At 41.6% G+C, this 27,352-nt stretch overlaps 1 protein-coding gene and 1 pseudogene across 1 annotated transcript in view; both read left to right on the forward strand.

The window, feature by feature from the left end:
- SV2C (synaptic vesicle glycoprotein 2C) overlaps positions 1 to 27,352 on the forward strand; it is a 180,775-nt gene that overhangs the window by 111,203 nt on the left and 42,220 nt on the right. The gene's annotated exons all lie outside the window — the stretch shown is intronic.
- On the forward strand, positions 24,996 to 26,567 carry LOC118892676 (annotated as a pseudogene).

The raw sequence follows: 27,352 nt of genomic DNA on the forward strand, positions 1-27,352 counted from the left end.
AGATCTTTTACATTCTTTTTTGGTACTAAGTCTTCAAATCCGGGATGTAGTTTACATATACAGCAAATCTCAATTTGGATGCAAGTTTTCATTGGAAATGCTTGCTTTGTATTTCGATTTTATGAAGTTTACAGTTGAAATAGTAGATTCACACCCAAGTTGTTCCAAACATACTTAAGTTTTCTAATAATCGAGCATCAGTTTTAATTTTAATGAATTTAAATGTAAAAACTCCTCCTTCAATTCCTCAGTCACACATGACATTTCAAGGGCTTGATTGCTACATGTGGTTAGTGGCCGCCATATTGGACAGTGCGTGTCTAGCAGGACAGGTAAGGCACATAGACATGGGAAGTGAACACACTCATGAAGAGTTCATGTAAAGAAGAGACCCAAGGTCTAAACACTGCCTTTGCATGCATCCTTTTCCTGACAAGAATTTGTATCTTTCTTTAGGACTCAACTTTTACATCAATTTTTCCAGGAAGCCTTCCCTGGTACCCCCACATTAGATTAGATCCCCTCAACTGGGAGCTCTCAGAGCACCCTGTATGTCCTCCATCTTCAGTCTGTTGTGCTGTGTTCTAACTGCTATCTATGTATTTATATTTGCATTTCCCACTAGTTTGTAAATTCCATGTAGTCAGGAAGCTCTCATTGTGGATTCTCCAGCATCTGGCCCTCAGTGCGTATTTGTGGAACAAATAAATTAATTATGAATGAATTAACTGAATGGCCAAAGCTTGGTGGCACAGGACCACTCTGTTATAGCACAGCAGCCAGGGTGTGAACAGGGAACCAGGATGGTGCGGTGACTAGGCAATGACTAAAGAGTTCGGTTCCCGCAGGATGCTGAGTCACCTGTGTTGAATGCTTCCAGGGAATCAAAGAGATGAGAGCTAAGAAAAACTATCAGGGTTAGTAACCAAGAGACCATTTTTATGGGCATCTACGGAGACATTCAGACAAACCTAAGCTCAACACTTTTTTTCATAAATTCACTGACATCCCCGCATTAAGAGTAATAGATACTTTAAGCGTTGTGAGTAGATTGGATTCTAGGGCCATAGCCCGGTCTTAAGTGTTGGGTCAACTGAGATTCTTCCAGTTACTGCAGTCTCCACTAATGACAGCTGTTAAATCTATATGCTAATCGTAATTGTGAGCGATTCATAGCTGGCTTAGGGTGTTGTGTGATTTATGGGCATCTGAGCTAAGGATACTTAAAGCATGGAGTTATTAGAGCTAGGAAGAGAGGTGTGATTAATCAAAGAAGACAATTTACTGAAAGGCTCACTAAAACAGTGCAGTCAAAACTGAAAAAAAGGACTCTAGTTCCATCCACTAGGTAAGGTGGAGGCGGGGGGAGAGCGGGGCGTTAGGTGTGTGTTAAAGATGAAGTGTACATACAAAACATAAAAGGATGTTTTCCAGCATATAGAGATTGTGGTTGGGGAGTTTTCAAGGGCATATATTTATCTTTTACGTTTGCCTACACGCTGACCAGCACCAACAGCAAATGTCAAGTTCCTAACTCCACAACTGCATCTCAAGAGCTCCTGAGCATTTGGGGAATAACTGCAAGAAAAAAACAAACAATTCCTTTTATTTACATTTAAGACTCCAGTGTGAACCTAAGCCTTTGTATTTCCTTGAGTATATCTTCACTTTTTTCACACTATAAGGCCTCTGGTTTTCATTGCCAAAATTACTGGCACTAGGAAACCAGTATGCAAGTCAAAATTTCCCAGTATTGATCTAAATAGAAAAATGACCATCAATAATGTATTTGTCTTAAATAATTGTTGATTTGTGCCATCAGAGTTAAGTGAGACGTGTTCCTCCTACCCAGGGGACTATCTTATTTATTGTTGAATACCTCACTCTGACAGGCACCTAAGACATATTTTTTGCAGTTACTACAGACAGTCAAAACAACTGGTCAAGTTCAGTCCTTTCAGGAGAAAAATCCGTCTGACTCGTTGATTGAGGCTGTGTAAACAGGCATCTTCTGGGTGCATGCTCCAAGAATCTTAAACAGCAACACACACACACACACACACACACACACACACACCCCTACCCCTTTCTTCTGCACCTTACCTGCAGTTGTGGCAGGGTGGAAAGACTTCCAGACTGCAGAAGGAACACTGTTCTTGGAAAATCAGGACAGAAGGGAAGAGGGTCAAGGAGTGCTTTGAAGTACTTGGTATAGACCCAGCTTAGACTCAACTAAGCAAGACTGCTCCCCGCCCTCCCCACAGACACTAAAACTCAGCATCCCCTTCCCCACCCCAAAATACACACACACACGAATGCAAATGCACGCTTGTATTTTTCACCCTAGCGCCACCTACTTTTGCCGGCAAACTAGAGCCTGAGTTGGTGAAATACACACAGAATTAGGACCCTTGGATGGATGGTAAGGCTGGAGGCTACAAAGAGAGTCAAGAGGCATCCTTACTATTCCTTTGAAATTATCTAGCAAAGAAATGATTAGAAAGGATTCATTTGCTGAGAGGTGTATCGACATCAGTCATATTTGCAGAATGGAAATTGAAGGACCAGACCTTAAAACTCAAAATCTCAGAATCTTTTAAGCACCATTGTCCTTGTTCCCTTATTGGCAAGACAGAGGCCAGTGATGCTGACACACCTTGAAAGGGGATTCTCTAATAATCAGAGTGCCGAGTGACCTAAGAAAATGCTAAAGACAAGAGGAAATAACGAGGTCAGAACAACAATTGTATCTTATGTTGCACCTGCCATGTGCAACGGATGTGACCTTAAAATTTTGCAGGAAAAGATTGTAATGGAGTCATGTTTTCCCATGGCATATGGTGCGATTATTTGTATGTTCATTATTCACTTACCATGTTCACTCCTTATCAATCGGTAATTCTCACTCACTTAAAACCACCTTTCCTTTCCACATCTAGAGATAGAAGTGGATACCGTGAATTGTGGAAGAGAAATAGAAAAAAATAACTTTTTCTGAGTACAGCTCATTTTCTCCTATGAGGTGACTGTTTATTATCTGTGTGCTCATTTCAGATTCTGGGTTATTACTGCTGGTGATACCTGTTCCTTCCTCCAATTACTGCACACTGGCACACAGAAGGTGACAGAAAAAGTTGCTACATACCACGGGGAGGGCAGTACCAACATCTGGGAACTAGGTTGATTCTAACCATCTATTGAGAAGAGAAGTAGTCAATCTGTACACTTGAATTTGGAATTTAAGTCAGAATTTTTAAGAACTGTGGACCAAAAATAGTTTTTTTCTTTGTGTATTAAAACTGAAAACAGTTAAACCACCCAAAGTCCTCACAATGCTGTTGTCATTAGCTTCTAAGATTCAATTTGAAAATGAAAGACTACATGCATGTTAGCGCTTTATAAATAAGTAGATAGTAAAGCATGAAATTCAAGGCAGGTCTCAGCCAGTCCCTCCCCACTTGGTGAGACTTTTGATGACAGTGATGATTACGTGCCTGGGAGAAGAGAAGCAAGGCCAGATTGGAGGTGGAAAATTAATTGCCCAAAACCTGGAGAGTTCTTGGTTCAGAACTACTGATGGCAAAGTTACGTGCACGTCCTATCTGCCTTCAAAATGCTGCAGAGTTGTTAATATTCTTAAGGAAAGAACACATCTTTGTGTGCTTTGGCCTTCCACACTCAACGTTATCAAATGATCCTTTACAGTCATTCAAATGCATAGCATACATGTACGTAAGGCAGTTGTGTTTGTTTTCTAGGGCTGCCACGACAAAACACCACAGACAGGGCACCTTGCATAACAGAAATTTATTTTTTCACAATTCTGGAAGCTAAAAGTCCTTTGAGTTCAAGGTGTTGGCAGGTCTGGTTTCTTCTGAGGCGTTCCTCCTTGGCTTGGCTGCCTTCTTTCTGTGTCCTCCATCTGTCTGTGGTGTCTATGTCTGAATCTCCTTTTCTTCTAAGGACACCAGTCATGTTGGATTAGGGCCCACCCTAACGACCCCATTTTAACGTAATCACCTCTTTAAAGGCCCTTTCTCCAAATACAGTCACGTTCTGGCGTACTGGGGGTTAGGGCTTTAACCTATGAATCTGGGGGAGACACAATGAAGCCCATAAGAGCAGCCACTTTTCCAGCTCAGTGCCCTGCACATAATAAGTGTTTGGTAAATAACTGTTGAATGACCGAGTGAAGAGGTATTCACCAGAAGCTCTTTGCTGAAAGAGCAGTTAGTAGAGCAAAAGTGCGGTGATCCTGCGGAAGCAACTGGGCCACTCAGAGAACATATCAATCTGTTTTTTAAAAAACAGTTATATCACTATGAAACCTGAATAAAAATAAAATTATAGATCAACCTTACAGACACATGGAGAAAGGACTTGGATGGTCCCTGTCTGAAGGACACAAATGAAATCACATATGCAGGGGGCCTGTAAGTTCTGTTCTACTGTATATCATGACGCATAGCTGATGGAGCAATTAACAGCTCTGCCGAGTTTATAAGATCGTTAGGTTGGAAGCGCCAGTATATTTTGTTTACTCTAGAGTTCAGTGTTATTTTATTTTATTTTTTTTTAACATCTTTATTGGAGTATAATTGCTCCACAATGGTGTGTTAGTTTCTGCTTTATAACAAAGTGAATCAGTTATACATATACGTATGTTCCCATATCTCTTCCCTCTTGCGTCTCCCTCCCTCCCACCCTCCCTATCCCACCCCTCTAGGTGGTCACAAAGCACCGAGCCGATCTCCCTGTGCCATGCGGCTGCTTCCCACTAGCTATCTATTTTACATTTGGTAGTGTATATATGTCCATGCCACTCTCTCACTTTGTCCCAGCTTACCCTTCCCCCTCCCCGTGTCCTCAAGTCCATTCTCTAGTAGGTCTGTGTCTTTATTCCCGTCTTGCCACTAGGTTCTTCATGACCTTTTTTTTTTCCCCTTAGATTCCATATGTATGTGTTAGCATACTGTATTTGTTTTTCTCTTTCTGACTTGCTCCACTCTGTATGACAGGTTATTTTTTAACACACTCACACAAACAGGAATTATCTTATGCCAGATGCAAAGCATTTATGAATTTTACATTGCCCTCATATTCACAAAGTTTTAAAAAAAAACCAAACCAAAAACACCGTGAGAAGTAAACTGGAGAGATGCATGATGCAGTCCCATTATCCATTACATATTCAACATTAGCTCTGAAAAAGAGTGTACCCTTGTAATTTAAAGCCAATTGGAGGAGCATTTTAATATGAGGCTTTTGAATAATCACATTGATAGCAGCAGCTAATTTTTATTAGATTAGTAAGATGACTAATTTTATAGCTTTACAAAATACACTGGAAATATATTTATTGGTTTTTAAGATGTGCATCTGTCCAGATTTCTCTCTGACACAGCAGGGCCAGGACATCACTGCCTCACTCTGCTGTTTTGAAATGACGGAGGGTGGATTTGTCACTGACTGCACCCAGCTGTGCTTCTGTGTGGTATCAGCAGCAGCACTGAGCCAGACCCGATCGAAGCCTCTGCAGAACCACGGGGTATATAAATCTCCCGAGTCTCGGTTCAGTCAGCCAGACAGCAGCTCAATTCTGTGCCGCAGTCCTCGTAATGAGATTTTTTCCAACGGTATCGACTTAACGTTAACCCTCAGTGGGCTGCTGTGGCCTCTGCTACACAATTGGAACATTCTATTCTGGACACTTGGTCTGTAGGGTGATCTTTCAGTTCTCTTCCAAACTCACGTCCTCCAAAAAAGCAGAAATCGGGTATGAAAATAAAATGGTTGGTGACTGTAATTCTTCTCTCTGTCCCCATATTTCAAAGGTTACCTCCCTGGTAAAGAAATGTCAACAGATGCCCAATCTTTTTCTTTTTTTTTAATTGAAGTGTAGTTGATTTACAATGTTGTGTTACTTTCAGTTGTATAGCACAGTGATTCAGATATATCTGTGTCTATGTCTATTCTTTTTCAGATTCTTTTCCCTTATAGGTTATTACAAAAAAATTGAATATAGTTCCTTGTGCTATACAGTAGGTCCTTGTTGGTTATCTGTTTTATATATAGTAGTGTGTATGTGTTAATCCCAAACTCCTAATTGATAACTCCCCCAGTTCCCCCCACTATCCCCTTTGTAACCATAAGTTTGCTTTCTATGTCTGTGGGTCTGTTTCTGTTTTGTAAATAAGTTCATTTGTATCTTTTTTGAGGGGGGGGAATTCCACATATGAGTGATATCATATGATATTTGTCTTTCTCTGTCTGACTTACTTCACCTAGTATGATAATCTCCAGGTTCATCCATGTTGCTGCAAATGGCATTGTTTCATTATTTTTTATGGCTGAGTAATATTCCATTGTATATATGTACCACATCTTCTTTATCCATTCAACAGATGCCCAATCTTTGCCTCACTCTCCACTCTGTTATTTTGGCTGGTTTTTGTTTGTTTTTGTGTGTTTCAGCTCCTGCTTTTCTTCAAACTTGACCAAGAAAAGTCCAAACCTAGGTTAAAAATGAAATGCCTAACATGCTATTATTTATGATAGCATAAAAATTTATTATTTTTGTTTCTTACATGTGTTGTTAACCAAAAACTCTTTATATTTTTAAAAGGCCAAATTAAAGCCATCCTATCAGAGGCTCTGACTGAAAGCTTGCTTCTTGAGTACACTGACTGAGTATTGTGGCTGCCATTTAACTTTATTTCCTTTGTACTAAATAAGCATGCTGTGGAAACAGCATCCAGACCCCATTAACATCCAGTATTTCTGAACCACTCCTTTCCACTTGCTTTCTAAATGCATTCAATAGATTGCACTGGGGGAAAGGAGCTATATGTCCACTTGGAAGAACAGCAAAGGCCAAAAGGACTTCTTGTCTTGCCCATAAGAGGAGCAGCCATTATCCTGTGTATCATAAGAGCTCTTAGGTCACACTCTGAGAACTACTGAGTAGACCCCGCACCCACTTCCCTGAGGTCCTCTTCTTTACCCTGACCAACTGCAGACCAATTGCAGCATATGCACCATCTGTAAAATGAAAGAGCACTTCCCACCTCTGGGGAATTCAGTGGCACGTTGATACAGAACTAATTCACTTTAAATGCTTCCTCCTGTATTCTTATGCCACCCTTTATTCTGGGAAATTGAGTCGGGTCCCCACATTGAAAGCATCCTAAACAGCACCATTCCCAGACTTTGGCATGTAACAGGGTCACTTGGAGGGCTTGTTAAAATGCAGGATGCTGGGTCCCAGCCCCAGAGATTCTGATTCCGTAGGTCTGAGTGGAGCCAGAGAATGTGCGTCTCTATCTAGTTCCCAGGTGGTGCTCAGGCTGGTGGTTCAGAGACCACACATGAGAACCAGTGCTCCCCAGTGGTAGAACTAGCCACATACCTGTTCATTATTTTATCGTTAGAGGTTCAGGAGACTAGTGTTTTGAATTTATTAACAAGGTTTCCTTCTTCCAGGGATTGGCGTCACTTGTATACATGACCCCTGGTCTTAGTTGTTACACTTGGATCATCCGTATCAAAAATAGTAATGAAAATAACAGTACCTAACATTGACATGGAATTTTACAGTTTACAAAGCATTTTTACTTCCATTACCTCATTCAAGCTTCCAGATACCCTGAAGGGTTTTGTTTGTTTGTTTTTTTATCGTTAGAGAAAACTGAGGTTCAGGAAGAGTGAGTGCCTTACTTAAGGTCACTGTGGTAGTAGAATTAGGACAGTTCCCAGGCTAACTCCAGAACCTTTTGGTCTTCATGTTAGGGTAAGCAAACTCACTGTCCAAGGAGGAGATGTGCTGATAGTTTTCAGAAGCTCTACTTCCATAAGCAGTCTTTCCTTAAGTTGATCTACCTGAGAACACACCCTTCTCCTGCTCTACAAGAGACGGGCAGTGCTCACTAGCGCCCTCAGCTGGTAACCTCTAGATTCTGAATAAGGGGCTATTCAAAATGTTGGTGTAAGAGATGAGGAAGTAAGAGACTCTAATGAGCAAGTAATAATTTTATTTTTTTGCTGTTCTTACCATGAGGATTTTATCTTTGTGAAATGAGTGTTAGTTACTATCACTGTGATATTGTGATTGATAATGAGAAATATACGTATTTGGTCTTTGACCCCTTCCCAGGCACAGAGTTCTTAAAACCCTTGGAATTTCTTAAGAGAGTGATAAAGGTGTCTTTTGTTGTCTTAACAAGGTGACTGGACAGCATCTAAGGATGGGTGAGGCCAACCTTATGATTGGAACTTTCCGTCCTGCCCGCTCCCTCTTGGGGAGGGGAGAGGAGCTGGGGATTGAGTTTCATCACTAGTGGCCAATGACTTACTCATGCCTATGTAATGAAGCTCCCATAAAAGCTCAAAAAAGTTGGGGTTTGGAGAGCTTTGGGTTGTTGAACACATGGAGATTTGGGGAGAGTGACATGCTGGGAGAGAGCACAGAAACTGAGCCCTTCCCCACATTCCCTACCCTATGCATCTCTTCCGTCTAGCAGTTCCTGAGTTCTATCTTTTATGATAAACTGGTAATCTGGTGAGTAGAATGTTTCCCTGGGCTCTGTGAGCCACTCTAGTAAATTATTCGAACCTAAGGAGGGAGTCCTCCAATCTATAGCCAGTTGGCCAGAAGCACAGGTGACAACTTGGGCCTGGAATTGGCCTCTGAGGATTGCGGGGGTGGGGTCGCGGTGCTGGGAGGTGGTGGAGGGTAGTCTTGTGGGACTGAGCCCTTAACCTGTGGAATCTGATGTTATCTCCAAGCAGATAGTGTCAGAATTGAGTTAAATTGTAAAGCACACAGATGGTATCTGAGAATTGCTTGGATATGTGAGGAAACACTCCTCCCTCCATTGGAATTGATATCAGAATCCTTAATCACCAAGTCAAAATCTTTACCTACAGGCATAATTTATTTTAGAAACCGTCCCAAGTATTAGAAGAAGAAAAAAATAACTTTCTTCCAATGTAAAATGAAAAACTACAGCAGACTATTCTCATTTTTTTTTTTTTTTAAAGCTGAACGGCTTTCCCATCAGATGTGAAAATGTAATGCATCTACAATTCTAGCCAGCCAGTTTGGTAAAATAACAGCATTAGTACATCACCCCTTTTTCTTTCATGCCTGAGAGAGTTGTTGGAAGCAGGTTCTGAAAACCCAGTTGGAGTGAGACATTAACACAAGCATTACTCCAACCTCTGTATTTAGCTTTACAATGATCTCACTCTGTCAGCCCTTATGAACTGCCTGTTTTCTATGGAAGTTTTTGGGTACATAAGGTGTTAAATAACAAAAATTCAACCAAGTGAATTTGAAGATCTAATTGGCTTTATTAAATGATTCCTGAGTCAGGCAGCTTCCCATCTAGCCTATAGGAAGGAGCTCCACTGAGCTGCAAAAAAGGGAAGGTTTATATAGACGGAAAGGGAGCAGGAAAGGGAAATTTCCAGCAGAGGGTGGATAGTTTCAGGCTTAGGTCACCCTCTTTTGGGGGATGGAAGGGGTCTTCAGGCATTACCTCGCTAGTGCTGACCAGGAAATTCCAGGCTGACCAGTTTAGATTATATTCCTGGGGAAGTTTGAAACTGCTATTAGGTTAGATATTAGTTCGGTTTGGTGATGTGGACTTAGCACAGGTGACTCCATTTTAGTCCTGTTGTCTCTTTTTTAACAAAGGCAATGTCTGATGCATATGTGCTCGAATATTCCATGTGAAATACACAGGTTGCCCCCAACATATTGTGAACCAAGGTTGCATTACTTCAAAACTCTTTGTGAATGAAACTTCTCCTTTTCCCAAGACTCTTACTAAATCTTCTCATGGCTTAAGTAAATGCTAATAATTGTACTCAATCCAAAATGTTAATTATGTTTATCTCTGGGTGATGAAACTTGGGGTGATTTGCTTTCTTTTACATTGTATTCTATATTGCTTGAATTTGCCACATAAGCATGTATTGTTTTTATAACTAGGAAACAACAACAAAATGCTATTTGAGGGTAAAGTAAAGTGATCAGAAGAATCCTTTTGAATCAAGTCTACCCTCTTCCAGGTCATACCAGACAAATGAGACTCTCAGGGTTGATTTTTATTTCTTTTAGAACGATCCCCCGCCCAACCGCGCCCCATCGCCCAGTGGATTTTAGTTTGTCTACAATTTTTAGTACTCACTGTCAGGAAGTTCTCTGCTAACCGAAGATTTCGAGCTTTTCCCTATCCCCTGGAAAGAGGAAAAACAGCTGTTCAATAGTAAGGCTATTATTAAGTTCTGTGGTTCTCGTTACTAATTTCTAATACGTCAAGGTGACCAAAGATTTCTTTTCATACAAGAAAGCTTTTTTCCTGCCAGGAATTGTCAGAACCATAATGCTTTAACTCTTAAGATATGCTTCTAGCTCAATAGTTTTCTGTTTAGTCTGTGTTTTCCCAGACAAGGATTCATGAATGTTCTCTGGTTATAATTATATGAAGCGGTTTGAATATCAGACCAATGAGTCTGAAGAGCATCTTCTCACGTCATCCATTTCTCCCATGTCCCTGGCCTCCTCTGCCCCAGCATGTCCATCGTGTTTCTTTCCCTCGGCCCTGACTTTAGAGTCCTTTTCTCATACTGCCCCTCACAGACTCACACTTCTTTCTTTACTGTGACCCCAGAGTTGCCCTCAGGCCCCACTGTCCCAGCTTGGATCTGTATCCAAGTAAGTAGGCATTTCTTTGCTCCATCAGACTCTGCCTGCCCACATCTCAGATTGTGGGTCAGTTTCAAATAACCTTTCCATATGCAGCACCATGCCTGTGCCCATTAAAACCAAACCCCCTTGCCCGGTGAAATCCATATGAGCTGTCACACCAGGACACCCCCAGCTCATCCCCGGGATTCTGCTAAGCCCTGGTCCACTAGAGGATGGACTGCCTCACTTCAGCCCCTCGTAGATACGAAGTACACTGTCAAGATTGTTTTTCCTGATCCCTTTTTATTTATTTACTTTTTTAAAGATTTTTTTGACACGTACCATTTTTAAAGTCTTTATTGAATTTGTTACAATATTGCTTCTCTTTTATGTTTTGGTTTTTTGGCGGCGAGGCATGTGGGATCTTAGTTCCCCAACCAGGGATCGAACCTGCACCCCCTGCATTGGAAGGCGAAGTTAACCACTGGACCACCAGGGAAGTCCCCCTGGTCCCTTTTTAAAAACTCAAAACCTAACAAAGAGGTGGCGGGTGGGTTGCAGAATATGTGCTGGGATCTTTTTATGAAACGGTGGGCAAGGATTTCCACTTTATTTTATTTTCTTTTTGAATTTTTGAATTTTATTTTATTTTTTTTTATACAGCAATTTCTTATTAGTTATCCATTTTATACATGTCAGTGTATACATGTCAATCCCAGTCTCCCAATTCATCCCACCACGACCCCCACCACTTTCCCCCCTTGGTGTCCATACGTTTGTTCTCTACATTTGTGTCTCTATTTCTGCCCTGCAAACCAGTTCATCTGTACCATTTTTCTAGGTTCCACATATATGTGTTAATATACGATATTTGTTTTTCTCTTTCTGACTTACTTCACTCTGTATGACAGTCTCTAGATCCATCCACGTCTCTACGAATGACCCAATTTCATTCCTTTTTATGGCTGAGTAATACTCCATTTTATATTTGTACCACATCTTCTTTATCAATTCTTCTGTCAATAGGCATTTAGGTTGCTTCCATGACCTGGCTATTGTAAATAGTGCTGCAGTGAACATTGGGGTGCATGAGTTTTTTTGAATTATGGTTTTCTCTGGGTATATGGCCAGTAGTGGGATTGCTGGGTCATATGGTAATTCTATTTTTAGTTTTTTAAGGAACCTCCATACTGTTCTCCATAGTGGCTGTATCAATTTACATTCCCACCAACAGTGCAAGAGGGTTCCCTTTCCTCCACACCCTCTCCAGCATTTGTTGTTTGTAGATTTTCTGATGATGCCCATTCTAACTGGTGTGAGGTGATACCTCATTGTAGTTTTGATTTGCATTTCTCTAATAATTAGTGATGTTGAGCATCTTTTCATGTGCTTCTTGGCCATCTGTATGTCTTCTTTGGAGAAATGTCTATTTAGGTCTTCTGCCCATTTTTGGATTGGGTTGTTTGTTTCTTTAATATTGAGCTGCATGAACTGTTTATGTATTTTGGATATTAATCCTTTGTCTGTTTATTCATTTGTTGATTCATTCAAATATTTTCTCCCATTCTGAGGGTTGTCTTTTCGTCTTGTTTGTAGTTTCCTTTGCTTTGCAAAAGATTTTAAGTTTCATTAGGTTCCATTGCTTTATTTTTGTTTTTATTTCCATTACTCTAGGAGGTGGATCAAAAAAGATCTTGCTGTGATTTATGTCAAAGAGCGTTCTTTCCTATGTTTTCCTCTAAGAGTTTTATAGTGTCCAGTCCTTACATTTAGGTCTCTAATCCGTTTTGAGTTTATTTGTGTGTGTGGTGTTAGGGAGTGTTCTAATTTCATTCTTTTACATGTAGCTGTCCAGTTTTCCCAGCACCACTTATTGAAGAGACTGTCTTTTCTCCATTGTATATCCTTGCCTCCTTTGTCATAGATTAGTTGACCATAGGTGCGTGGGTTTACCTCTGGGCTTTCTATCCTGTTCCATTGATCTGTATTTCTGTTTTTGTGCCAGTACCATATTGTCTTGATTACTGTAGCTTTGAAGTATAGTCTGAAGTCAGGGAGTCTGATTCCTCCAGCTCCGTTTTTTTCCCTCAAGACTGCTTTGGCAATTCGGGGTCTTTTGTGTCTCCGTACAAATTTTAAGATTTTTTGTTCTAGTTCTCTAAAAAAAATGCCATTGGTAATTTGATAGGGATTTATTGAATCTGTAGATTGCTTTGGGTACTATAGTCATTTTCACAATATTGATTCTTCCAATCCAAGAACATGGTATATCTCTCCATCTGTTTGTATCATCTTTAATTTCTTTCATCAGTGTCTTATAGTTTTCTGCATACAGGTCTTTTGTCTCCCTAGGTAGGTTTTTTCCTAGGTATTTTATTCTTTTTGTTGCAATGCTAAATGGGAGTGTTTCCTTAATTTCTCTTTCAGATTTTTCATCATTAGTGTATGGGAATGCAAGAGATTTCTGTGCATTAATTTTGTATCCTACAACTTTACCAAATTCATTGATTAGCTCTGGTAGTTTTCTGGTGGCATCTTTAGGATCTCTATGTATAGTATCATGTCATCTGCAAACAGTGACAGTTTTACTTCATCTTTTCCAATTTGTATTCCTTTTATTTCTTTTTCTTCTCTGATTGCTGTGCCTAGGACTTCAAAACTAAGTTGAATAATAGTGGCTAAAGTGGACATCCTTGTCTTGTTCCTGATCTTAGAGGAAATACTTTCAGTTTTTCTCCATTGAGAATGATGTTTGCTGTGGGTTTGTCATATATGGCCTTTATTATGTTGAGGTAGGTTCCCTCTATGCCCACTTTCTGGAGAGTTTTTATCATAAATGGTGTTGAATTTTGTCAAAAGCTTTTCTGCATCTGTTTGAGATGATCATATGGTTTTTAGTTCTTCAGTTGTTAATATGGTGTATCACATTGATTGATTTGCGTATATTGAAGAATCCTTGAATCCCTGGGATAAATCCACTTGATCATGGTGTAATCCTTTTAATGTTGATTCTGTTTGCTGGGTATTTTGTTCAGGATTTTACATCTATATTCATCAATGATATTGGTCTGTAATTTTCTTTTTTGTAGTATCTTTGTCTGGTTTTGGTATCAGGGTGATGCTGGCCTCATAGAATGAGTTGGGGAGTGTTCCTTTCTCTGCAATTTTTTGGAAGAGTTTGGGAAGGATGGGTGTTAGTTCTTCTCTAAATGTTGATAGGAATTCACCTGTGAAGCCATCTGGTCCTGGACTTTTGTTTGTTGGAAGATTTTAATCACAGTTTCAATTTCATTACTTGTGATTGGTCTGTTCATATTTCTATTTCTTCCTGGTTCAGTCTTGGAAGGTTATACCTTCCTAAGAATTTGTCCATTTCTTCCAGGTTTGTCCATTTTTGTTGGCATAGAGTTGCTTGTAGTAGTGTCTTAGGATGCTTTGTATTTCTGTGGTGTCTGTTTGTAACTTCTCCTTTTTCATTTCTAATTTTATTGATTTGAGTCGTCTCCTTCTTTTTCTTGATGACTCTGGCTAAAGGTTATCAATTTGTTTATCTTCTCAAAGAACCAGATTTTAGTTTATTGATCTTTGCTATTTGTTTTCTTTGTTTCTATTTCATTTATTTCTGCTCTGATCTTTATGATTTCTTTCCTTCTACTAACTTTGGGTTTTGTTTGTTCTTTCTCTAGTTCCTTTAAGTGTAAGGTTAGATTGTTTATTTGAGATTTTTCTTGTTTCTTGAAGTAGGCTTGTATTGCTATAAACTTCCCTCTTAGAACTGCTTTTGTTGCATCCCATAGGTTTTGGATCGTCGTGTTTTCATTGTCATTTGTTTCTAGGTATTTTTTGATTTCCTCTTTGATTTCTTCAGTGATCTCTTGGTTATTTAGTAACGTATTGTTTAACCTCCATGTGTTTGTGTTTTTTACATTTTTTTCCCTGTAATTGATTTCTAATCTCATAGCATTGTGGTCAGAAAAGATGCTTGATATGATTTCAATTTTCTTAAATTTACTGAGGCTTGATTTGCGACCCAAGATGTGATCTATCCTGGAGAATGTTCCATGTGCACTTGAGAAGAAAGTGTAATCTGCTGTTTTTGGATGGAATGTCCTATAAATATCAATTAAATCTATCTGGTCTATGGTGTCATTTAAAGCTTGTGTTTCCTTATTAATTTTCTGTTTGGATGATCTGTCCATTGGTGTAAGTGAGGTGTTTAAGTCCCCCACTATTATTGTGTTACTGTCGATTTCTTCTTTTATAGCCATTAGCAGTTGCCTTATGTATTGAGGTGCTCCTATGTTGGGTGCATAAATATTTACAATTGTTATATCTTCTTCTTGGATTGATCCCTTGATCATTATGTAGTGTCCTTCCTTGTCTCTTGTAACATGCTTTATTTTAAAGTCTGTTTTATCTGATATGAGTATAGCTACTCCAGCTTTCTTTTGATTTCCATTTGCATGGAATATCTTTTTCCATCCCCTCACCTTCAGTCTGTATGTGTCCCTTGGTCTGAAGTGGGTCTCTTGTAGACAGCATATATGTGGGTCTTGTTTTTGTATCCACTCAGCGAGCCTGTGTCTTTTGGTTGGAGCATTTAATCCATTCACGTTTAAGGTAATTATCAATATGTATGTTCCTATTACCATTTTCTTAATTGTTATGGGCTTGTTATTGTAGGTCCTTTTCTTCTCTTGTGTTTCCCACTTAGAGAAGTTCCTTTAGCATTTGTTGTAGAGCTGGTTTGGTGGTGCTGAATTCTCTTAGGTTTTGCTTGTCTGTAAAGCTTTTGATTTCTCCATCAAATCTGAATGTGATCCTTGCCGGGTAGAGTAATCTTGGTTGCAGGTTCTTCCTTTTCCTCATTTTAAATATATCATGCTACTCCCTTCTGGCTTGTAGAGTTTCTGCTGAGAAATCAGCTGTTAACCTTATAGTAGTTCCCTTGTATGTTATTTCTCATTTTTCCCTTGTTGCTTTCAATAATTTTTCTTTGTCTTTAATTTTTGTCAATTTGATTACTATGTGTCTCGACATGTTTCTCCTTGGGTTTATCCTGCCTGGGACTCTCTGTGCTTCCTGGACTTGGGTGGCTATTTCCTTTCCCATGTTAGGGAAGTTTTTGACTATAATCTCTTCAAATATTTTCTTGGGTCCTTTCTCTCTCTGTCCTCCTTCTGGGACCCCTATAATGCGAATGTTGTTGTGTTTAATGTTGTCCCAGAGGTCTCTTAGGCTGTCTTCATTTCTTTTCATTCTTTTTTTTTTTAATAAATTTATTTATTTATTTATTTATTTATGGCTGCGTTGGGTCTTCATTGCTGCACACGGGCTTTCTCTAGTTACAGCGAGGGGGGCTACTCTTCGTTGCGGTGCGCGGGCTCCTCATTTCAGTGGCTTCTCTTGTTGTGGAGCACAGGCTCTAGGCGTTCAGACTTAAGTAGTCGCATCACGCAGGCTCAGTAGTTGTGGCTCGTGGGCTCTAGAGCACAGCCTCAGTAGTTGTGGCGCATGGGCTTAGTTGCTCCATGGCATGTGGGATCTTCCTGGACCTGGGCTGAAACCCGTGTCCTCTGCATTGGCATGCAGATTCTTAACCACTGCGCCACCAGGGAAGTCCTCTTTTCATTCTTTTTTCTTTATTCTGTTCCGCGGCAGTGAATTCCACCATTCTGTCTTCCAGGTCACTTATCCGTTCTTCTGCCTTGGTTATTCTGCTATTGATTCCTTCTAGTGTAATTTTCATTTCAGTTATTGTATTGTTCATCTCTGTTTGTTTGTTCTTTAATTCTTCTAGTTCTTTGTTAAACGTTTCTTGCGTCTTCTCGATCTTTGCCTCCATTCTTTTTCCGAGGTCCTGGATCATCTTCACTATCATTATTCTGAATTCTTTTTTGGAAGGTTTGCTATCTCCACTTCATTTAGTTGTTTTTCTGGGGTTTTATCTTGTTCCTTCATCTGGTACATAGCCCTCTGCCTTTTCATCTTGTCTGTCTTTCTGTGAATGTGGTTTTTGTTCCATAGGCTGCAGGATTGTAGTTTTTCTTGCTTCTGCTGTCTGCCCTCTGGTGGATGAGGCTATCTAAGAGGCTTGTGCAAGTTTTTCTGATGGAGGGACTGGTGGTGGGTAGAGCTGACTGTTGCTCTGGTAGGCAGAACTCAGTAAAACTTTAAACTGCTGCCTGCTGATGGGTGGCTGGGTTCCCTCCCTGTTGGTTGTTTGGCCTGAGGCGACCCAACACTGGAGCCTACTCGGGCTCTTTGGTGGGGCTAATGCGGACTCTGGGAGGGTGCACGCCAAGGAGTACTTCCCAGAACTTCTGCTGCCAGTGTCCTTGTCCCCACGGTGAGACACAGCCACCCCACCCCCCACCTGTGCAGGAGACCCTCCAACACTAGCAGGTAGGTCTGGTTCAGTCTCCTATGGGGTCACTGCTCCTTCCCCTGGGTCCTGATGCACACACTACTTTGTGTGTGCCCTCCAAGAGTGGAGTCTCTGTTTTCCCCAGTCCTGTTGAAGTCCTACAATCAAATCCCTCTAGCCTTCAAAGTCTGATTCTCTGGGAATTCCTCCTCCCGTTGCCAGACCCCCAGGTTGGGAAGCCTGACTTGGGGCTCAGATCCTTCACTCCAGTGGGTGGACTTCTGTGGTATAAGTGTTCTCCAGTTTGTGAGTCACCCACCCATCAGTTATGGGATTTGATTTTATTGTGATTGCACCCCTCCTACCGTCTCATTGTGGCTTCTCCTTTGTCTTTGGATGTGGGGTATCTTTTTTGGTGAGTTCCAGTGTCTTCCTGTCGATGATTGTTCAGCAGTTAGTTGTGATTCCAGTGCTCTCACAAGAGGGAGTGAGCACACGTCCTTCTACTCAGCCATCTTGAACCAGTCTGTCTGGATTTTCACTTTAAACAATACTGATCTCCCACCCTTAAGGGCTCCACCTTATATTCTAACCCTCACTGAGGCTGCTTTGTGCTTCGGCTGCCCCTGGCTGCGTCTCTGGCCCTCAGAGCTGGAGGGCACCCTGCCTTTCCAATCTATATATTCATCCCCCCAGGGCAGGTACCCTGCCAGGTCTAATTTAAGAGTGCAGCAGTTGACTTAGAATGCATGTGAACGAGAACCCTGAAGGAAAGAAAAAGCGCAACAGCTTTCGGGGGCTTAGCTTTTAGGACAGGCAGGAGTCTGACTTGATTCCAGCTTCCCCTCAGATTTGCAGGTAAAGGTCAGCAGGAAAAAGCCTTTTAAAAGCACCTCATCTCTGTATGCTGTGAACCCAGGGTGCCCCCCAGTGTTGGTTAGGGTTAATCACAGTCTACCATTTCTTAGAACACCCTAGAATGGACGAGGGGTGCATTTTAGCTTTGTAATTTGTGCCTGTCCTGATTTAATGTCAGAAGCTTTTCCTTCCTTTGTCACCTCTGGAAACTCAGACTATCAGAGAGCTCATGAGGTATTTTTTAAAACTCTGTTTGGTTTGCCTTTGTGCAAACTGGACTCTGATGGAAGGAGAGTGTTTCCATGGAAACTCATTTCCCAGCCAGAATACCGCCCACTCCCAAATCTTTTTTTTGATCTGCCTCCCCTTTAACATGTCACTACCTTCATCTTTTCAAGGCCTTCATGAAACTAACAAACACTGGTCAGTTCACATCTTCACCTTGCTCTCAGAAGACAAAGGCATTTATAAAACAGACTTGACCAGCAAATACCTTCTGGTTACTAAGCTTGTCAGTCTCTAAAATTGCACTTGAACTTCTTCAACCTGCCTCCTACCAAATGAAAATGACTGCTAGACTTCTGAAAACCTTTTTTTTAAATCTTCCTTAATCTAACTCTATATCAAAGCATACCTCCCCTTTGTTTATCCAGACGGGTTGTCAGACTTCACACCGACCTCCAGGCATCCGTGGTATTTAGAAACCTCCACAAGTGTTCTTTGGCCACCAAACTTTGAGAGCCCCTGAGTTAAGCAAAGAAATTACTTGCTTTCCCTACTTGTCTATTAATCTTATTAATTAACATGTATTCTTATTCAATAATCTCACAATTATTGCTGCCTCTGGGGCTAAATGTTCTTTCTAGCTTGTGTGTGTGTGTGTGTGTGTGTGTGTCAGGAGTTTGGCTAGGAGATATACGGTAGAAGGTGAAGTCCTCACTGAGGTCACAAAATTCAGAACTATCTCTTCTGTAGTTTGAATCCTTAGAAACAGTAACTCTGGACTGTGTGGTGGTTCACTGCAGGCTGTAGTTTGTATTTGATGCATCTAGATGGCTGCTGGAGACCATTCTGGGCAGCATAGCATGGTCACGATCAGAAGGGCAACTGCCTCAGGAAATCTCCCTTTGGCAAGGAGGAATGGCCTGCGTTTCCTTAGTCCCCAGGGTTAGGAACTCCCTCTTCAGGAGTTACCTTTGTCCAGGAGAGCTTGGCCAAGAGAGTGGAAGGAGCTTCACTATGGAACCTGAGCCCTGCCTGGCCTTTGATCACCTCTGCTGTTAAAAGCAAAAAGAATGTTGTCTGTTCAGACACAGCCAGTTGACATAGTGCTAAGCCCAAAGCAATACAGTTTGAATGCTTCCAAATCAGATTAGTTTATAAAGTATCTCGTCCTATGCCTGGAGCTTTGGTATATTACTGATAATGTAATCTTGCTCCTGTTGTCATCTGACCACTCTTTGTTAAATTGAGGTTGTAATTTACATGCAAAAAGATTCCTCTTAAGTGTACCGTTCTGCGGATTTTGACAATTGTATACATCCGTGTAACCACCACCCAAATCAAGATAAATAGGATATTATACCCATTTTCAATCAGTCCCTCCACTCCCCACCCCAAAGTCAACCACTGTTCTGATTTCTATAGCCAAAGATTAGTTCTGCCCATTCCTGAATTTCACAGAAATAAAGTATGGAACTTTCTGGCTTCTTTAACTCAGCATAATGTTTTAAAAATTCATTGAAAAATTCATAACGTTGCATGTATCAGCAGTTCATTCCTTTTTATTGTAAAATAGTATCCCTTTATATAGATTCACATAATGTGTTTCTCCATTCTCCCATTGATGGACATTTGAGTTGCCTGCAGTTTTATGTGGGGCTTTTTTGGGCGGAGGAGAGGGGTTAATTTTAATTTTCCTAAAGGCTGCTTTCTGACCATTTTTATACAAGTCTTTTGAGCAGCTTCAGCTCTGCTTACATTTTCATTTCTCTTCGATAAATACCCAGGAGTAGGATTTCTGGATTACAGGGTAGATGTGTGTTTAATTTTTTAAGAAACTGCCAGTTCTCTAAAGTTGTGCCATTTTACACTCTCACCAGTAATGTCTGAGAGTTCCAGTTGCCCCACATCCTTGCCAGCCCTAGGTGGGCACGGAATGGTATCTCATTGTGGTTTTAATTTGCATGACCCTGAAGACTAATGATGTTGAACAATGGTAATTCAGTGCTAAGGCTGATTTTTTTTTTTAATCTTCAGTTTTTAAATCTATAAAGGGGGTTGTGGCCATGTCCCAGTGGAGCCTAAGCTGAGTATATTATCTGAGCGTATCTGAAAGGCTGGTCATTGCGTGCCCATAGGGTCTCTGACTGCTTAGGGGAGGAGGAGCCACCTGGGATACAAGGAGCTCAAGACAGGAAAAAGGGAATCTTGATACTGTATTCAGCAGGTAGACAAAAGGGGAATCACTAATGGGCAAGTTCAAAAAAGAATGGGGAGAGTGGAAAGGTTGAGGCTGCAGTAAAGCATTTCATTGTTGAGGTGGATTTACTGAGCCATCCTCCAGGACACTGGAAAATTAAGCAGCAGGGTTTGAGGAGGAGATCAGGCAGGAGGGAAGAAAAGGTGAGTCATTATGGAGGATGGCTATGAGTGCTGAGAGAAGGTAGTGAACTTTGGTGATGGTGATATCACGGGGCTGGATGATGCATGGGAACGGAGAGGTGGACTCCAGGACGCAGGGGCTGAGACGACCCGAAGAGAATACATGTTTCCCAGAGTTCTGACTGCAGGTCTTTGGAACCCAGTGTGGGCCCCTCCCGCTGAATGGCCACGGCTCTACTAGAGTAACCTTGTTGGGACAGGTGGTTAAAGCCAGGTGCTTTTACTAATGGCGCTGTTTCCCCATTCCTGAGGATTAGCAGGGAATTTTAAGAGCAAACTTCCCCACACTATGAAACAAGAACACAAATGCTATAGGAAGCAGATGGTTATTACCTTTTTTTGGTAATAAGCATTTATAAGCTGCAGGTGTTATCAGAAAGCATTTGATGGAGAATGCTGCCCTCTACCAAAACCCCAGGGGGAAAACACATTCCTTTGTTCTTCTTATTGTGTGCCATCTTTACTTGTTCTTTAGGGTGTGTTTAAAAGCATATGAGGAGAAAAAAATGGCAACCCCTGTAGATCAATTTCATAGCAAAAAAAAAAAAGAAAATCAAAAGAGCTTAAAACTTAATAACAAAAACTAACATAAAAACAAAATGCACTCATACAGGAATGAAATCTAAAGTCTTCTGAAGTCTGTTTCCAAACCTCTGTCTGAAAACAAGTTTTAAAATATCCTTATTATCTCTGTCAATTTTGAGTACTTGTGCCACAGCTGGGCGCAGTGACTAGTTTACAGCAGGATCTCATCCTGGGCACTATTGACATTTGGGCTGGATAATTCCCTGGGTGTGGAAGAGCTGTCCTGTGCATTATAAAATATTTAGCAGCATCCCTGGCCTCTGCCCACTAGATGCCAGTAGTAACCCTCCTCCCCCAAGCTCATGGTAATCAAAACCGTCTCCAGACATTGCCAAATGTCTCCTAAGATATGATTACCATATTTAGCAAATAAAAATGCAACTAGGGTGCCTAGTTAAATGTGAATTTTATAGACCCACAGACATAGAAAACAAACTTATGGTTACCAAGGGGGAAAGGGATAAATTAGGAGGTTGGGATTAATTTATACATCCTACTATATATAAAATAGATAACCAACGAAGACCTACTCTATAGCACAGGGAACTATACTCAATATTTTGTAATAACTTATAAGGGAAAAGAATCTGAAAAAGAATAGATATCTATTTATGTATAACTGAATCACTGTGCTGTACACCTGAAACTAACACAACATTGTAAATCAACTATACTTGAATTTTAAAAAAGTGAATGTCAGATAAACAGCAAATAATTTTTAGTGTAAGTATGCCCCAAATAGTGCATGGGACATACTTTTTTTTTTCTTTTTAGTTTATTTATTTTTGGCTGCGTTGGGTCTTCGTTGCTGCGTGCGGACTTTCTCTAGTTGCGGTGAGCGGGGGCTACTCTTCGTTGTGGTGCGCGGGCTTCTCATTGCAGTGGCTTGTCTTGTTGCGGAGCAAGGGCTCTAGGCGCGCGGGCTTCAGTAGTTGTGGCACGTGGGCTCTAGGGCGCAGGCTCAGTAGTTGTGACGCACGGGCTTAGTTGCTCCGCGGCATGTGGGATCTTCCCGGACCAGGGCTGGAACCCGTGTCCCCTGCATTGGCAGGCGGATTCTTAACCACTGTGCCACCAGGGAAGTCTGCATGGGACATACTTATACTAAAAATTTTTTAGATCAAATATGACTGGTGACCTGACTATCTGGCCACCCTGCGGTGGGGGATCGGGGTGGCAGGGAAAGCAGGATCATTGATACATTAAACAAGATGATGTGCGTGAGGTACCTGGCACATGGTGAGTGTACCATAAATATTCTGGGAATCTGCTACAGGCCTTGAATGCACTTCATCCGTATCCCGCCTGGAGGCTGCAGTTGGAAGCTCAAGGCTTCCTGTCCTTTACCACAACTGTAGTCAGAGTGGGGTGCGCCATCATGAGGAGAAAGGGAGCCCACGTGTGAATCTGTAAGCGCTGGTACTAGCGTTCCGGTTAAAGCTGGTTTTATAGCTGCTCAGCTGGGGCAGCAGTCTGCCTGTGCTCTAGTGCTCTGTCACCGTGGGCTCCCTGAGTTATTACATCATTTCTCTTAAGCAGCAGCCAGAGAAGGTGACGTTGAGTGAAAAACTGCTGCGCTTGTCCCAGACTCAGTCACTCTGGGTTTGATTTTTCTGGCGCCGCAGCCCTAGAAAACCATTCTCTGGGATGCACCAGGACCAATCATTTCCACAGTCGGTAGCAGTGAGGACCTTCTTTCTGGGCCAAGATTAATGACCCAAGCAATCAGCCTTTCCAGAGAGCAAAGGTGAAATGTAACCCTGGGTAGATGCCTGACATTTTGAAACAAAGGGAAAGGGGGTGGGGGGCGGGTGAGGAGAAATAGCATTTGTATGTCTCACGCAGGGTCATAAATCAGGATGGGCAAGAGTGAACTGGGTTTCTGCCAACAATTGAACTGATTTGGGTTCCTATGTTTTATCTTCAAACAATCTGTACGAAACATGCTTTAAAGACATAAGAAGTGCCCCTTTGAGTTACATATTAGTATATGAACTCTTGAGAGTTTTACTTTTCCAAAAGGAAGTCCAGTTCGTGTGGGGGAAGTCTTAAGTCTGTCCACGAGAAAATACATTCGTTGCTCTAGAGGGAAGCCAAGATATAACATTAGAAACTGGGGGAAATGAAGAAGTATTGGCAAAGTGTACAAACTTTCAGTTGTAAGTTGAATAAGTTCCGGGGATCTAATATGACTATAGTTCTATGTGTGTCATAGTGACAGTAGATAAATAATTCTGTATTGTATACTTGAAATTTGTGGAGTAGATCTTAAATGTGGGTTGATGTATATGTGTATTAACTTGATTATGGTAATTATTTCACAAGCTATATATATATCAAATCATCACATTGTACACCTTAAACGTGTACATTTTAAAATTGTCCATCATACCTCAATAAAGCTGGAAAAAAACAAAAAAACAAAAATTGTAAAGACTTCCTTGGTGGTCCAGTAGTTAAGACTCCGCACTTCCACTGCCGGTTGCGCGGGTTTGATCCCTGGTTGGGGAACTAAGATCCCACATGCCATGCGGTGCGACCAAGAAATTAAAAAATTTTTTAAAAATTGTAAAGCAGTTCCAACATATTTCAAAATACCACCATGCATGATCTCCTACCACAAGGAAATTCAGCTACAAATCAGTTACCAAAACAAAACTCCATATATTTGGAAATTAGGAAATATAATGATATGTTTCCAAAAAGTCACTTTTGAAGGTATTAGGCAAATACTCTGATTTTAAAGGAATCCAAGAACAGGTTATTTATTGATTAACTAAATAAGCATTTGTTGAGTGACTACTCTTTGCCACGTTTTGTACTAAAGATGAATAAGACATGGCCCCTGCCCTCCAGGAAGAGACTTGCCGATGAATGATCACTCTCTGCTGCGGCTTTTCTCTGTGTCAGGCACCATGCTAAGGGCTGTGGGAATTCACAGGATCCCAAGATAGCTCAGTGGGGGAAGTGAATACTTTTTAATGTGTCTGGAAGAATTTACAGAGGATGTTCCTCTCTACTGGGTTAATAGAAGACTGAAGTTTAGGAGTTCTCCAAACTGACAAGGATGGGGAAGGGTAAAGATGCAAACATGTTGCACAGCAGGTAGCAGAGCTTGGAAGGAGGGATTTCTGAGGAATGAGGCTGGAGAGATGGACAGGAGCCAGGTCTTGGAGGGCCCTGTGCCACACTAAAGAATCTGAGCTTTATCCTGAAGGGCCAGTGGAGAACCACTAAAAGGTTTTAAGCTAGTAAGTGAGTTTGTGATTCCATTTTCCTTATGGAAAGATCTCTTGAAGGTACATGGAAGATAGATTAGACTAGGCAGGTTGGAAGCTGGTTGGAGGCTCTGTTAAAGAGAGGTGGTATTCAAATAACAAATGCTGGCGGGGGTGTGGAGAGAACTGTACACTGTTGGTGGGAATGTAGATTAGTGCAGCCACTGTGAAAAAGAGTACTTCCCTGGTGGCGCAGTGGATAAGACTCCACGCTCCCAATGCAGGGGGCCCAGGTTCGACCCCTGGTCAGGGAACTAGATCCCACATGCATGCCGCAACTGAGAGTTCGCATGCCACAACTAAGGAGCCTGCCTGCCGCAACTAAGGAGCCCACATGCTGCAACTAAGGAGCTGGCGAGCCACAACTAAGGAGCCTGCTGGCCGCAACTAAGACCCAGTGAAGACAAATGAATAAATAAATACTAAAAAAAAAAAAAAAAGAAGGAAAGCTGAAAATAGAACCACCATATGACCCAGCAATTCCACTCTTGGGTATATAGCTGAAGAAAAAAACGAAAACAACTACTTCAAAAAGGTACATGAGGGAACGGCTGCTGGCCTGCGGTGGGTTCAAGGTCCCCGGCTGGTCGGGGGCTCCCGTGCTCTGCTTCTCCCCACTGAGCTGCTGCCTGGTGCAGAGGAAGCCATGGCGCTCCGGTTCACCAGGGTGAGCTGCTAGGGACGGTGAACAAACGCAGCTCTCCTGGCTCGCTGCGTCTCCTCTCCCTATCTCGCCTGCTGGAGTTCCCCTGGCAGGAGTGGACCGGGACAGATGTGGGGGGAGGATGGCGGTCGCTGGGCCCCTAAAATGGTGGGAGAGTTTGGGGTGTGGACGGATGGAGAGAGGAAGAACACGAAAATTAATGCTGAAAATAAGGCGAAGGTCAGTATGGCAGGCACAAAGCGCGTGCCTGTGGCCACTGTTGCAGCCTCTAAGCCCGGCCTGAGGCCAAGAAGAGCTCTTGGAGACATCGGCAACAAAGTCAGTGAACAGCCACAGGTCAAACTGCCCCTGAAAAAGGAAGCAGTAACTTAAGGTGCTGGCAATGTTATTGCTAAAATCTACCAAAACCTCTGGAAAAGGCTCCCGTGCCTGTGCCAGAGCCCCAAACGGAGCTGGATCTGGAGCCAGAGCCAGAAGCCGAGCCTGTTAAAGAAGAGAAACTTCCCCCTGAGCCTATTTTGGTTGATACTCCCTCTCCAAACCCCATGGAAACATCTGGCTGTGCCCCTGCAGAAGAGTATCTGTGCCAGGCTTTCTCTGATGTAATTCTTGCAGTGAATGATGTGGATGCAGAAGACGGAGCGGAGCCAAACCTTTGTAGTGAATATGTAAAAGATATCTATGCTTATCTGAGACAACTTGAGGAAGAGCAAGCAGTCAGACCAAAATACCTACTGGGTCGTGAAGTCACTGGAAACATGAGAGCCATCCTAATTGACTGGCTAGTGCAGGTTCAAATGAAATTCAGTTACTCCAGGAGACCATGTGCATGACTGTTTCCATTATTGATCAGTTCATGCAGGATAGTTGTGTGCCCAAGAAGATGCTGCAGCTGGTTGGTGTCACTGCCATGTTTATTGCAAGCAAATATGAGGAAATGTACCCTCAAGAAATTGGTGACTTTGCCTTTGTGACTGACAACACTTACACTAAGTACCAAATCAGACAGATGGAAATGAAGATTCTAAGAGCTTTAAGTTTTAGTCTGGGTCACCCTCTTACCCCTGCATTTCCTTCGGAGAGCATCTAAGATTGGAGAGGTTGATGCTGAGCTACAAACTTTGGCCAAATATCTGTTGGAACTGTGTTGGACTACGATACGGTGCACTTTCCTCCTTCTCAGGTTGCAGCGGGAGCTTTTTGCTTAGCACTGAAAATTCTTGATAATGGTGAATGGACACCAACTCTACAGCATTACCTGTCATACACTGTCAACAATCCCTTCTTGTTGTTATGCAACACCTGGCTAAGAATATAGTCATGGTGAATCGTGGGCTTACAAAGCACATGACTATCAAGAACAAGTATGCCACATCTGAGCATGCTAAGATCAGCACTCTAGCACAGCTGAATTCTGCGCTCGTTCAAGATTTAGCCAAGGCTGTGGCAAAGGCGTAACTTGTGAACTTTGGAATACTATAATATCTGCAAATAAAATTGGCACCATGTGCCATCTGTACATATTTTTTAAAAAAAGGTACATGCACCCCAATGCACATAGTATCATTATTTACAATAGTCAAGATATGGAAGCAACCTAAGTGTTCATCAACAGATGAATCGATGTAGAAGATGTGGTATATGTACACAATGGAATACTACAGAGCCATAAGAAAAGAATGAAATTTTGCCATTTGCAACAATGGATTTGGAGGGTATTATGCTTAGTGAAATAGGTCAGAGAAAGGCAAATACTATATTATAATCAATTATATGTTGAATCTAAAAAATGAAACAAACTAGTGAATATAACAAAATAGAAAGAGACTCACAGATATAGAGAACAAACTAGCGGTTACCAGTGGGCAGAGGGAAGGGTGGAGGGGCAAGATAGGGGTAGCAGATTAAGAGATACAAACCACTACCACTATGTCTAAGATAAATAAGCTACAGGGATATATTTTATAGCACAGCACAGGGAATATAGCCAATATTTTATAATAACTATAAATGGAGTATAACCTTTAAAAATTGTGAATCACTGTGTTGTATACCTGAAACATATAATATTGTACATCAGCTATTCCTAATAAAATCAACACACGTTGTTCCCAGAAGATAAAACAGGAGATATTAAAATCATTTAACCACAGGGCATTTCCCAGTCAGAGGAGAAGGAAGCCAAAGCACTGGAACCAGGTCCTGAGGCCCCTGCTGGGTCAAGCAGCCCCCTCTGTTGCTGG

This window comes from Balaenoptera musculus, chromosome 3 (assembly GCF_009873245.2).
Source record: "Balaenoptera musculus isolate JJ_BM4_2016_0621 chromosome 3, mBalMus1.pri.v3, whole genome shotgun sequence".
NCBI lineage: Eukaryota > Metazoa > Chordata > Mammalia > Artiodactyla > Balaenopteridae > Balaenoptera > Balaenoptera musculus.